The sequence below is a fragment of the Capra hircus genome, chromosome 2, assembly GCF_001704415.2.
Source record: "Capra hircus breed San Clemente chromosome 2, ASM170441v1, whole genome shotgun sequence".
Classification (NCBI taxonomy): domain Eukaryota; kingdom Metazoa; phylum Chordata; class Mammalia; order Artiodactyla; family Bovidae; genus Capra; species Capra hircus.
In genome coordinates, this window is record NC_030809.1 from 130,847,728 (window position 1) to 130,860,390 (window position 12,663).

The 12,663-nt window shown below is 44.6% G+C and overlaps 1 protein-coding gene across 2 annotated transcripts in view; it reads left to right on the forward strand.

Moving 5' to 3' along the window:
* Positions 989–12,663, forward strand: part of NAB1 (NGFI-A binding protein 1) — a 51,672-nt gene continuing 39,997 nt past the window's right edge. Inside the window, exon 1 of one of the 2 annotated variants that reach the window (XM_013967703.2) lies at positions 989–1,298. The gene's annotated coding sequence lies outside the window, so the exon portion shown is untranslated. The remainder of the gene's footprint in view (positions 1,299–12,663) is intronic. The other variant, XM_013967707.2, reaches the window with a different exon arrangement.

Here is a 12,663-nt window from a genome sequence, read left to right on the forward strand (position 1 = left end):
TGCCCTGGGAGCTCAATTTTAACACATCCCAGGGCTGTTCTAGCGCCGTCAGATTTTTACACCATGGAAATAGAAAATATTAACCACTGAAATAACAGGTAGGTTTTCAGGAGAGTTGACAAGGTTGGAATGAAGCTACCCAGCAAGCCAGACAGTTGTCAAAGCCGCACTTCGGGTTCGTGGGTTCCCATTCCTTCCCACTTTCCTATGCCAGGTCGGTGGTGGGGAGGGGGCAAGATGGGCGAAGCAGAGATTCACAAGGACTGCCAGTTTCTCTTCCAGCCCCGCGCACCTGCCAGCCCTCCCCCGTCGCCCCCGGCTTCGCGGCCGCAGCCAACTTCCCGCAGGACCCGGGGGCCGGCCGACCCGGGGGTGGGGGGAGGCGGCACCTGGCCCCCGGCCTCGGGCCGGCGGGGGCGGGGCGAGCCAGGCGCCCAGATCAGTGGGCAAGAGTGCTATTTTTTCTCAAGTCAGCCTCCCGGGGGATGTTGGATTTGGCGGGGCGTGCTCTTTGAAATACTATATTGGGAACCTCACACATTAAACAATTTTTTTTTAATTGCAAACCTTCCCAGTGCGCCGGCAGCTGGCAAGCCTCCCCTCTCTCCTGCCCGCCGCCCCCGTCTTCTTCCTTCCCGCCCCTTCCCCCCGCCGGGCTCGCGGGAGCCGCCCCCTCCCAGGCGCCCTTTTGGTTCCTCCCAGCTGCCGCGTGAATGGGCCGCCCTCCGGGTGCCGCGGGGCGGGGGCGGCGGGAAGAGGCCGAGCCCGGGCCCCGGCGGCCGCCGCCCCCGCCCCCGCCCCGCGGCGGCCCACGCCGGTATCTGCGTCACTCGGCCGCGCGTGGGCGGGAGCCGGAGCGGCGCATGTAGCAAGAGCGGAATCTCCCGGCGTGACAGCGCGCGGGGGGTGGAGGCGGCGGAGGCGGGCGGGGGAGGGGGTGCCGCGCGCGAGGGGCGGGGCGGGGCGGGGAGGGCGCGGCGGGGGAGGTGCCGCCGCCTCAGCCTCCCGCGCGCCCGAGTCGGGAGGAGCCGCCGCCGCCGCCGCCGCCGCCGCCGCCGCTACCGCGGCCGAGCGAGTGCCGTCGGGGCTGGCGGGCGGGAAGGAGCCGCGGGCCCGAGCTGGAGGGGGGGAGTAGGGAGAGCGCGCCCACCACCTTCCCTTCCCCCCCTCGATGGGAGCGGGGGCGTCCCGGCCGCCGCAGCCGACCGAGGAGACCGCGCCGGGGGCCGCCACTTCGGAGTTGGGGCTGAGGCGTCCTCCGGGGAGAGCGCGCCAAGACCGCTGCAGCAGCTGGCCGAGTACGTACCGACTCGCTGTCCGCCAAGTGCCAGATGCCTCGGTGCTCGGGCGAACTTGGGGCGGCGGGGTCTCCGGGCTGCGCCGGCACTGGGGGGGCGGGCGTCCAGGGCCGCGGGCCCGGCGCGGCCGCCGCCGGAAGGAGAGGGCGGCCTCGGGCTCTTGTGGACGATTCCCGGAGAGAATCGGTGCGCGGGGGCAGCAAGAAGAGGGCGAGCCGGGCCGCGGGGCCGACCTGTGCGTTCCGCTCCCAGAAAGCCGGGGTGCGGCGTCCACTTTTCCGACCCGGCTTTGGCCGTTGCGCGCGGCGAGGAGCGCAGCGCTCGTGGGTTGTGCGCGGTGGGAGCGCGCGCCGGCCCCGGAGTTTTGCAGCCTCTTTCCGCAGAGGCAGAGTCTTTTTGTTGGTTTGTTTACTTTAGAGTCTTAATTTTCGTCCTGAGTATCCTCTCTTTCGGAATGTAGTCGTTTTCTTTTTAAAGGCGGAAGGAGAGTTTTGCTTGAAAGTGGCTTACAGAAACTTGGCACCGAGGTGAGATGGAAGCGAGAGACTCATTTGTGCTCGCTAAGGCCGAGTATGGAATTTGCCAACACATGTGGGACATACAAGCCTTGGATGCAGAAGTCTGTGACCTTATTTATGGAGAAACGTTGCGAGTGCAGTCAAATGCTTTGGGACTGCAACTTCGCGATTCACAAGGCTCAAGATGTGAAAAGACACTTCGAGTGAGCCTAAATTTTGTAAGATCTTGGGCGAAAGGATAATTGAATTGGAATATGCATTTATAGGTTCTGCAGACCAAGTTTTGCAGCAGGTGATTAGGAGAAATCCTTGACTTGCATATACTTAATTCCTCACTCACTCAGAGAGATTCGGGAGGCGGGGAAAATTTGGGGGTAGCTGTCAATTTAAAATTTCCTTCAGAAAGAGTTGGTTTGGAGTAACCTGTCACTACCAATTGGTTTGCCAGTGACATGTCTGCAAACTTAAGGAGTGCAAAGATCAGAGCTGAGAGGGAAATCCTCAGATCTTGTTTAAAAATATTTTGGCAGTTTTAATAGATAATATTAGATTGCATAGGAACAGTGAAACAGAATTTTAAAAAGATTAGTCACGTAGGAAATGCTAGGCTGTTTTGTTGGAGAAGTGTGCACATAATGAAATACCTTCTTTGATTTTCACTTTTTTGAAAAATTTCCCTGTAAACCATACCAGATTATGACATGTCGGAATTTATGTGTGGGTTTTAAGAAGGAATAGTGGGAGAAAAGATGCATAGGATTTGCTTTCTGTGTTTTGGATGGGAGCTGATGTTTTCCAGAAGACCTTAAAAAGCTGCTTCTAGTCCAGCCTAAGGGCCAGTAAAAGTGTCTCTTAGATTCAGGGCTATCCTTTTCCTCCATTTTCCAGTACTTGAAACATTTAATACTATCTTTTCGTTAAGTTTTAAGAATTATGTTCTCCTTGTAGGTATTATTGTGCATGTTAGGATTCTCTTTGGAGAAGAAAATGGCAACCCACTCCAGTATTCTTGCCTCGAGAATCCCACGGACAGAGGAGCCTGGTGGCTACAGTCCATGGGGTCACAAAGGGTTGGGCACAACTGAGTGAGCAGCAGGATTCTCTTGAGAGTTTATATATATCTGCAAGGTCAGCCTACTTTATTTCTGTTTGGGTATTAAAGTTATTGGGAAATCAGGTCATGAAAGAAAATACCAAAGAACCAGTGGAAGGTTTCTCGTTTTAATTTTATTATTTTTAGCAGCTTGCACAAAAGTTAAAATGTCAGCCTGGTATTAGGAAAATTTTGTTTTCCTTGCCTCTGGTGATTTCCTATTATGTGTGAGTAAATCAGTGATAATAATAAAAACATTGAGGCATTGTAGATTTTGATTTCATTCTTCCTGCTAATTATGGATGTAGCGAACGTGACGGAAATCCTTAGGAATACTGTAGCCGATACAAGGAAATTTAGTGAGCTTATATAGCTAATAAGTAATTTGCTATATCCAGTGAATATATCTTTCCTTGTTTGAGAATTAACAAAATTAAATAATCTCGGTTAAATTAATGAAAATTTTTCCTTTTTTGTTGACTAGTAACATCCATTTCCCTGTAGAAAATTAATATATTTCCATTCTCCTTGTTATTTGGAGAATCAGTTAAAGCATTAGGTATTTTCTTTTAATCACATTTTTAGAGCATATTGGCTTACTATGAAGGATTTTGGGGATTTGTACCATGGCTGTTTTGAAAGAAAAAAATTACAGTGTATGACAAAGTGGCAGAGACCTTTGAAGAATTTATCGCATGAACTTTAAATATTTAAAGTAAAAAATGGTTGCATGGCAACAGAAGTATGTCAGGTTTTTGTGTCTGTTAACCTAGACTCTGTCCTAATACTTCGGCTTCGTCTGGTCCATTATAAGTCTAATTGTTTTTGTTGATGCTATGCATGTACATTATTGGGAATAAAAGCTTTGTAAAATTTACCCTTAAATGTGAAGCTGTATTCTGGATACCACAGAAGTATGATATATTTTATGTTACTTCCACGGAAATGACCATTTTATAATACTTTTTGAACAGGTTAAGATCTTCCTTCGTATAATCGTCTTTGTATGCATATTTTGTAAAATTTATTAAAAACAATAAGGAATAAATGATGCCCACTTAAGCTTAATATAAGGTTCCTAGCCCCTTTGCTTTGGATTTAGTTTTAACTGTTTCATTCATTCCTTTTAGTAGAATGAAGAATAGTACAGTTATTATATTAAATGCAAATTTGCCTTTTGATCTGATATTTTCAATAACTAGTACAATAGTAGAATATACTCTCTTAAACTTAACAATGAAACAAGTGGGAAGTTGATGTTAGAAAAGTTGATGTTGGGGAAAAAATAGTAATCCTTGTCGAATTTAGGTGTGAATTCTCACACCTAAAATATACCATTAAGCTTTCAAATAGTTTGTCATTTATCAATACATTGTATTTAGAGAGTTGCATCTTAAGTTGTACTGTATGTTAGTTTAATAATTTTTAAAGAGGAATTTCTGAAATAAATAAAATTTTATATGTACTGTGTGCACACCGCATACTCAGATGGCACTTAATGTTTGGTGACTAACTTGACTGTTAGTTGATTGAAGAATTTCCAGTCATATTATATGGAGTACTAGTGTTTACCTGTTGTTCTCACAGTTAAGGCATACTTATTATTTAATTGCAAAAAATAAATCTGATTTTCATAATACTGATAAATTTAAGCTTACACCTTGAATAATTAAAATTTTAAGAGATTTATACAAAATATTTTCCAGCTTCATTCAGAGTTCAGAAAAAAAAATCAGGCGAGAAAATTTTAAGTTTGCTAAATTATTGTTAATGTATTAGAAGATATATGTTTAATTCATAGATATTACAGTAATAAGATCCAAAAATATCTTTTTGGCTTTTTAAAAAAATATTTATTTTTAACTGGAGGATAATTGCTTTACAGTATTATGTTGGTTTCTCAAAAATATCTTGCCTTAAGATATATTCCTGAATGCTTAATAATAAATATGACTGGTTAAATCCTTTGATACTTGAAACGCATACATAGGAGTTAGTACCTGGACCACCCTGCAATCTTAAATAACCCATGATGTAACTAAGCCACACTTAGTTATTTTAGGTTGAGTTCTGGGATTAGGAAAATAGAATTTGAATAATTCACTCCTAGGCTTAAGGGTCGTCCAGATTCTGGCTTGTCTTTTCAATCTCAACCTGTAAAGTACCCATTGCACCCTCTCCCCAGACTCCTATACCATCAGGCTGTGTGTGGTTAGTCACTCAGTCATGTCCAACTCTTTGCGACCCTGTGGACTATAGCCCACGAGACTCCTCCATCCATGGAATTCTTCAGGCAAGAATACTGGAGTGGGTAGCCATTCGCTTCTCCAGAGGGTCTTCCAGAAATTAAACCTTCGGCTCCTGCATTGCAGGCAGATTCTTTAGCATCCGAGCAACCAGAGAAGCCGTACCTTCAGGCTACATTCTCCCAAAGCTGGCTATACCTGAGAGGTTTTAAATATAGCCGCGCACTTCAGATTTCCTGTTTCCTTCCTTGCCATTTCCTGTCTCTACCTTTCATTCCCTTAGTGTGTACCCGATCTCATCTGGGTGTGAGAGGAAAACAATCTCGTGGAACTAATTCACCTTAATCTGTAAATGACTCATGAGCTAACTCTTCCCAAATATTTTCGCTTTTTTTGTTTTTTAGAAGTCTGGAAGAGATTGGTGTCAACTTAGATAATTTCACAGTAAAACTTTCAGGCTGTGTTGGAAGGCAGGAATTGATAGTTCTCTGCATAAATCAGATTTTACTAGAATTTTGCCCTTGGTTTCTACCCACTACTGGAAGAGTCTCTTCTTTGGAATGCCTTAGACTTCACAGAAGTGTGTATATACATTTGTATATTTCCTGCATCATGAAGAGGGTGTTTGTGAATCCATTTGAATCTAATGATCATTAATAAGATTGATATTTGTTATCTGGAGGTGACATTTTAATTCATAGAAATCAAGAGGGAAAAGACCTAGGATCTCTCATAATTGAAACTGATTTCTTAAAATGCTACTGTTGGGGCTAGGCTAATAATGATGTATTCTGGCAAAGGGAGCTCATCTGGCCATCTTATGGGGATCCAGCATGTAATTAAAGAAAGGGGAAGTACTGAGGATGAGGGAATGAGAAAGATGGTAGGTAAAGTAGCAGGATGGGCTCTTACTAGATTGGACACCAGTTAACACAGACGGGATCCCTTTTGGAATACAAAGTGAAAGTCCCTCAGTCGTGTCTGACTCTTTGCGACCCCATGGACTATACAGTCCATGGAATTGTCCAGGCCAGAATACTGGAGTGGGTAGCCTTTACCTTCTCCAGGGTGTATTCCCAACCCAGGGTCGAATCCAGGTCTCCCGCATTATAGGCGGATTCTTTACCAGCTGAGCCACAAGAGAGGCCCAGGAATACTGGAGTGGGTAGCCTATCCGTCCTCCGGCGGATCTTCCAGACCCGGGAATCAAACCGGGGTCTCCTGCATTGCAGGCAGATTCTTTACCAGGTGAGCTACTGGGGAAGCCCTGATACGTAAAAGGAGGCTGCAATCAAGAGTCTGACTCAAATATTGGGTTTCATTCAACAGAAGCTTTTAACAGAGATGTTATTCCTCTTTGAATACTTAGATTAGAGAGGGATAAAAGCTGAATGAGACTCTAGTCCCTACATCTTGCATGCTGAGTTACTTCATTCGTGTCAGACTTTGCAACCCTATGGACTAGCCCTCCAGGCTCCTCTGTCCAAGGCAAGAATACTGGAGCGGGTTGTCATGCCCTCCTGCAGGGGATCTTCCTGACCCAAGGACCAAACCCGCCTCTCCTGCGTTGATTGGCAGGTGGATTCTTACTGCTAAACCATGAGCTTCTCCTGCCATCAGGGAGTGTAAAGCCTGAGGGAATCTGTTCTACAGAGCCATGTAAGTGCGCTTCTCTGTTCCGTGGCTCCCTATGTTTAATATTTAGCATAGTGTTTGAGTGTGTGCTTACTTCTCTGTCTCCTGGTTCTTAACTGTCTGTGAAGAACTGCTGGAGCAAAGTCCAGTGTTTGGCACAAGCATCAGGGAAGGTTAAGGGCTACAGAGGCAGATGGATAGGTCTAGGATACCTGTATGAGTTGTTTGGATTTTTTCCTCCATCCAGTGGGGAAATTTGCATAAGTGAGTAAAGAGCCACATCTGTACTTTAGGATGATGAAGTCAACATTTCATTATGGCATATTTTGAAGGTGAGGAGGCTGTTTTCAAAGTTGGGGTGAGGAAGCAAGGGGAAAATCAGAATTAGGTGCTTTTGAGGCAGAGAAAAAGGTGGATGATGGGGCCTAAGGACATGTCGATTTGAAGAAGGAAGAGGAAAACAAAAGCATGAGGGGGTAAAGACCATACACACACACTGGAATATTATTCAGCCATAAAAAAGAAATCCTGCCATTTGCAACAACATGGATAGAACTGGATGGTATTCAGGCAGAGAATGACAAATACTATATAATATCACTTACAGGTGGAGTTTAAAAAATAAAACTAGTGAATATAACAGAAAAGAAAGAGACTCACAAATATAGAACAAACTAGTGATTACCACCTGGGAAAGGGAAAAACGGACGGGCAAGATAGTAAGGGATCAAGAGGTGCAGACTACTGTGTATAGAATAAAGAAGCTGCAAGGATGTATTGTGCAGCACGGGAGGTAGAGCCGGTGTTTTATGATGACTATAGAAGAAATGCCGTGCTATGCTTAGTTGTGTCCAGCTCTTTGCCACCCCATGGACTGTAGCCCGCCAAGCTCCTCTGTCCATGGGATTCTCCAGGCAAGAATACTGGAGTGGGTTGCCATCCCCTCCTCCAGGGGTCTTCCCAACCCTGGAAGGGATCAAACCCATGTCTCCCACATTGCCGGCAGATTCTTTACTGTCTGAGCCACAGGGGAAGCCCATGAATACTGGAGCGGGTAGCCTATCCTTTCTCCAGGGGGTCTTCCTGCATTGCGGGCAGATGCTTTATCAGCTGAGCCCCAAGGGAAGCCCAGAAAAGAAATATGACCTTTAAAAATTGTGAATCATTTTAAAAAAATTGTGAATCTTACATTGTACACCTGAATCTTTTGTATAATATTTACATTAACTGTATCACAATAAAATTTAAAAAAAAATCAAATCCTTTTATTAATCCAGAAAACTGAAAGAGTAGTGAGAGTTGGGAAGAGAGGATTTGGGAATCTGGACGAAGGGAGGGAAATGATAGCGCATACTTGCTTTGGAGCTTACCAGATTTGAGAAGTTTGACAGCCTCCATGTGAAATGCTGAATCATCAGAAAGACAGTTTGGGTTCTCACAGTTTTCAGGTTTGAAGACCACTTTCTAAATTAAAAAAAAAAAAATAGCAAGTACTCATTAATTTTGCTTTTAGTGTTTTATCAATAGAGAATACTTACAATGACAACTTGAATTTGATCACACTATTAAAAGAGAGTGAGATTTTATTAAATCACAAAGTTTTTTTTTTTTTTTTTTTTACTTTGCACAGTAGATGTATATGTGTAAGTCAGTGTTTGGTGTGCGTTTGGATTTGAGAGCAATTGGCAGTGACTCCGTGAACCACTGGTCCAAGCTACAGATACAGGTTTGGAGGTCAGTCTGCTATAGGTAACATTGAAGCCTAGGAGTGGACGGAGATCATCAGCAGAGAATATGGAAAGAGAGTAGAAATGGGATCTAACACAAAAATTTGGAGAATTCCTGCAGTTAGAGTAAGGGAAGGCAGCATAACATAGTACAAAGTCAGGTGAAGAGCGTTTCAAAGAGTGATGTCAAACTGCAGAGAGGTTAAAGAGAAAAGCTGGTAGTTACTTGGGAGCTTTGATGGAGGAGCTGGGACAGAAGGCAGGCTGAAGCTTCTTGGACTAGATTGAGGCAGGTTTGAAGGAATGGTTTCTCTTTTTTCCTTGTGACCATTAAAGACCTCTGTCTTACCCTAAATCCCCACATCCCAGCTTGGAGAGAGAGAAATTTTGTTTCCCATATTTATACTAAGTTCTGTGTTATGGTTCAAGGACAAAGCAGGAGTTGACCAGTAAAGTTTTTGGAGCCAAACCAGCTCCTTACTTCACTTAGCATAGTTTAAATCTTGGCAGATGACTGATCTTATCCCAGGAGCCAAAGTGAGCTTGTCGTTAAAAGGTTCTGGAACAAATTATTACCATTTAAAATAGATCACTGAATAGCAAACAACAACAAATGGCCTTAAATGAATCCACTGTTTTATTCCTCTTCCTTTGGGACTAACTGGACTGAAGAACATTTAAGCTGGTGCAAGTGGAGGTTTGCTGTATATAGGCAGCAGGCCTTTGGTTTAGCTTTTGAATGCAGTAAAAATGGATAACAGATTTCTCTTAATTGTGGAATTCATAAAAAGGTCAGACCCAGCATGGTTGTTCCAGCATCTCTCGCAAAGGCCAGGTAACTGGAGTTTTCAGCTGAGTAGACTTGCTGTGCTGTTAGCTGCCTATGTTAGGTTCCATTGTATTAGAATCCCTCTGTATTCACTTCTGACTGGAGAGATGCAGCTTGCATTTGATTTATTTGACCTTCATGTTGAAGCGTGAATAGACACAGAATTTGTAAAAACAGAAAATCTTGTCTTATAAAAATTTTCTTTTAAATCAGATTAAGTTAATGTATGAAGTGGTGGGTGTTTAAATGATCACAACAGGCTTTATGAGAAACTGAAACGTGCTCTTAAAGCAAAAAGCTTGGGGAGAAAACTCCTTTCCCAGCAGTAAGTGTGGGCCTTTAGCAAGTCTCCTGGGACTCTAAATAGTTCGCTTATTTATCTTTCATCTGGTGTCTTGACTTTGGAAATGTACACTTGGTCTTGTCGGTCCTTGTGGAGATGTTATAATGGTAACTACTTTCTTACTGGAACATAAGAGCTTTCTCTTAGGAAACTAGGGGGTGGGGGTTCCTTTTTTTTTCTGGGTAAAGATGAGAAAGGATAAAAATTGAAAATATTTTCTAAAACCATTGCCTATCTCAGAATAAAGCCTAAGTTTGTATTTTGAGCTCTCTTTTTCTTAAATTTCTCTTTTATATTTGTCCATGATATATTCTTTTTATTGCTCTTGAAAAGATTCAAGAACGCTATTCTAGATTTTCTCAGGTAATTTTTAGTTCACTCCATAATTTGGGGGAATATAGATGGTGAGGTCATTGATGACACCATGAATCTTGCAAGGTTACAGCCCTCTTATAAAAAAGCTTTCACATGTGTATGTGCATACATAATTATGTATGTGTATGACTTAAAGTGAAAGTGAAGTTGCTCAGTCGTGTCCGACTCTTTGTGACCCCATGGACTGTAGCCTATCAGGCTCCTCCGTCCGTGGGAGTCTCCAGGCAAGAGTGCTGGAGTGGATTGCCATTTCCTTTTCCAGGGGGTCTTCCCGACTCAGGAATCAAACCCAGGTCTCCTGCATTGCAGGCAGACGCTTTACCTTCTGAGCCACCAGGGAATAAGATCATGGCATCTGGTCCCATCACTTCATGAGAAATAGATGGGGAAACAGTGGAAACAGTGCCAGACTTTATTTTTTGGGGCTCCAAAATCACTGCAGATGGTGACTGCAGCCATGAAATTAAGACACTTACTCCTTGGAAGGAAAGTTATGACCAACCTAGATAGCATATTCAAAAGCAGAGACATTACTTTGCCAACAAAGGTCCGTCTAGTCAAGGCTATGGTTTTCCAGTAGTCATGTATGGATGTGAGAGGTGGACTGTGAAGAAGGCTGAGCGCCGAAGAATTGATGCTTTTGAATTGTGGTGTTGGAGAAGACTCTTGAGAGTCCCTTGGACTGCAGGGAGATCCAGCCAGTCCATTCTGAAGGAGATCAGCCCTGGGTGTTCATTGGAAGGACAGATGCTAAAGCTGAAACTCCAGTACTTTGGCCACCTCATGTGAAGAGTTGACTCATTGGAAAAGACTCTGATGCTGGGAGGGATTGGGGGCAGGAGGAGAAGGGGACAACAGAGGATGAGATGGCTGGATGGCATCACTGACTCGATGGACATGGGTTTGGGTGAACTCTGGGAGTTGGTGATGGACAGGGAGGCCTGGTGTGCTGCACTTCATGAGGTTGCAAGGAGTCAGACACGACCGAGCGACTGAACTGATAAATATTTTTGTGTGTGTATACTCTGGAGTTGAAAGCTTGTGGAATTACTGCATTAAGTGTATGAAGGGAAAATGGGTTTCCTTCCCTCTATCTCATGACTTCCCTGGTGGCTCAGACGGTAAAGCATCTGTCTACAGTGCGGGAGACCAGGTTCGATCCCTGGGTTGGGAAGATCCCCTGGAGAAGGAAATGGCAATCCACTCCAGGACTATTGCCTGGAAAATCCCATGGACAGAGGAGCCTGTCCATGTACGCTACAGCCCATGCGGTTGCAGAGTCGGACACGACTGAGCGAGACCCCTCCTTCTGTGTCATAGGCTTTCTAGAAACCCTTCTATTTGGTATAATGTTGTTCAATATAGACTTGAACTTGCGTCTGTAACTCCCCAGAGCTTGTTTTTATGGGTTAGTGTCCAGCTGGATGATAAATTCTCTCCCTCAGAAGTCTCCCTTTTATGTGGGAGGAGAAAACAAATCCTCTTACGAATGATTCAGAAGGTGCAGAAATGTTTTTATCCAGAGAACTAACATGACATGAACCCAAAGGTGGTCTCAAAAGCTGTAAGAGTCTGTGGTGCCCAAGGGGTACACTACCTGGGGATCTTCCAGTGTAGTTTGCCAGGTTTGCCAAATCACAAGAGTCTTCTGAGATGCAACCCTAGGGAATTATATTTTTCAGAAGCTCCCCCAAGTGACTTCCTGGCTGTCAGCAGACGTTTAGTGGGCCCAAATTGAATTTTTTTTTTTTTAAATATATACCTTGGGAAGTCATCAGGTCATGACTTACAAAGAGCCATAAAATTTGCGGAGGTCAGAAGTTGATGAGAGCAGATTGTGGATGACACAGGGGTTCCAGGAGTTGGGGTTTCCCAGGAGTCAGTCCTTAAGGTGGTAGGGAAGTGCATTCTCCTTGGATGGGATGACTGAGACTAGAGTTTTGTGTAGCAGCCTGGCCCATGATGTAAAGCAGAAGCCCCAGATTTGTTGATCTGGCCTTCAGGGCTGTTCCCGGTGTTCCGCAGCTTGCCGAATCTCCCAGTTAACAATTGCTCCTGACTTTCCTGAGTTGAGAGTGTATTTGCATCTTCTTCCAATGTATGTATTCTTTTGGCTTTCTATAATTTTTGCTATAGAGGGCTGGAGGAGCCTTTTAATCCTAAAGGTGCATTGATTACAAGTTTGTTTCTCTTAAAGGGAAGTACTTGGCCAGCTCCTCTATGTATGTGGGAGGTCTCCAGGCAACTGTGAATGACTTTTTAAGTAAAACTGCTAAGAGGTCAAGAAGTGCTTTGCTGGGTCTTTTTCTGTCTCTTGAACGGGAGACTTCTCTGCCTTCCTTGGGCTCTAGAAGTGTAACGTCCTTGGCTCTGTCTTGGGCTCTTCCACACCCACTGGCTTCGTCCTCCGTCTTGAACCCTGAGACACACTTGGGTTCCATGCTGCTATTTTGCAAGCAGGACCGCTCTGCTTCAGCATTATGCCTTGTCCCACATTCTCAAGTGCCGTGTGTTTGACAGAGAATCCCAGCATCCCTAATTTTCTGTATCCCTGATGCCTGTTGCAGTTCTAGACTCTCGCATAGGTAATCCCATAGTC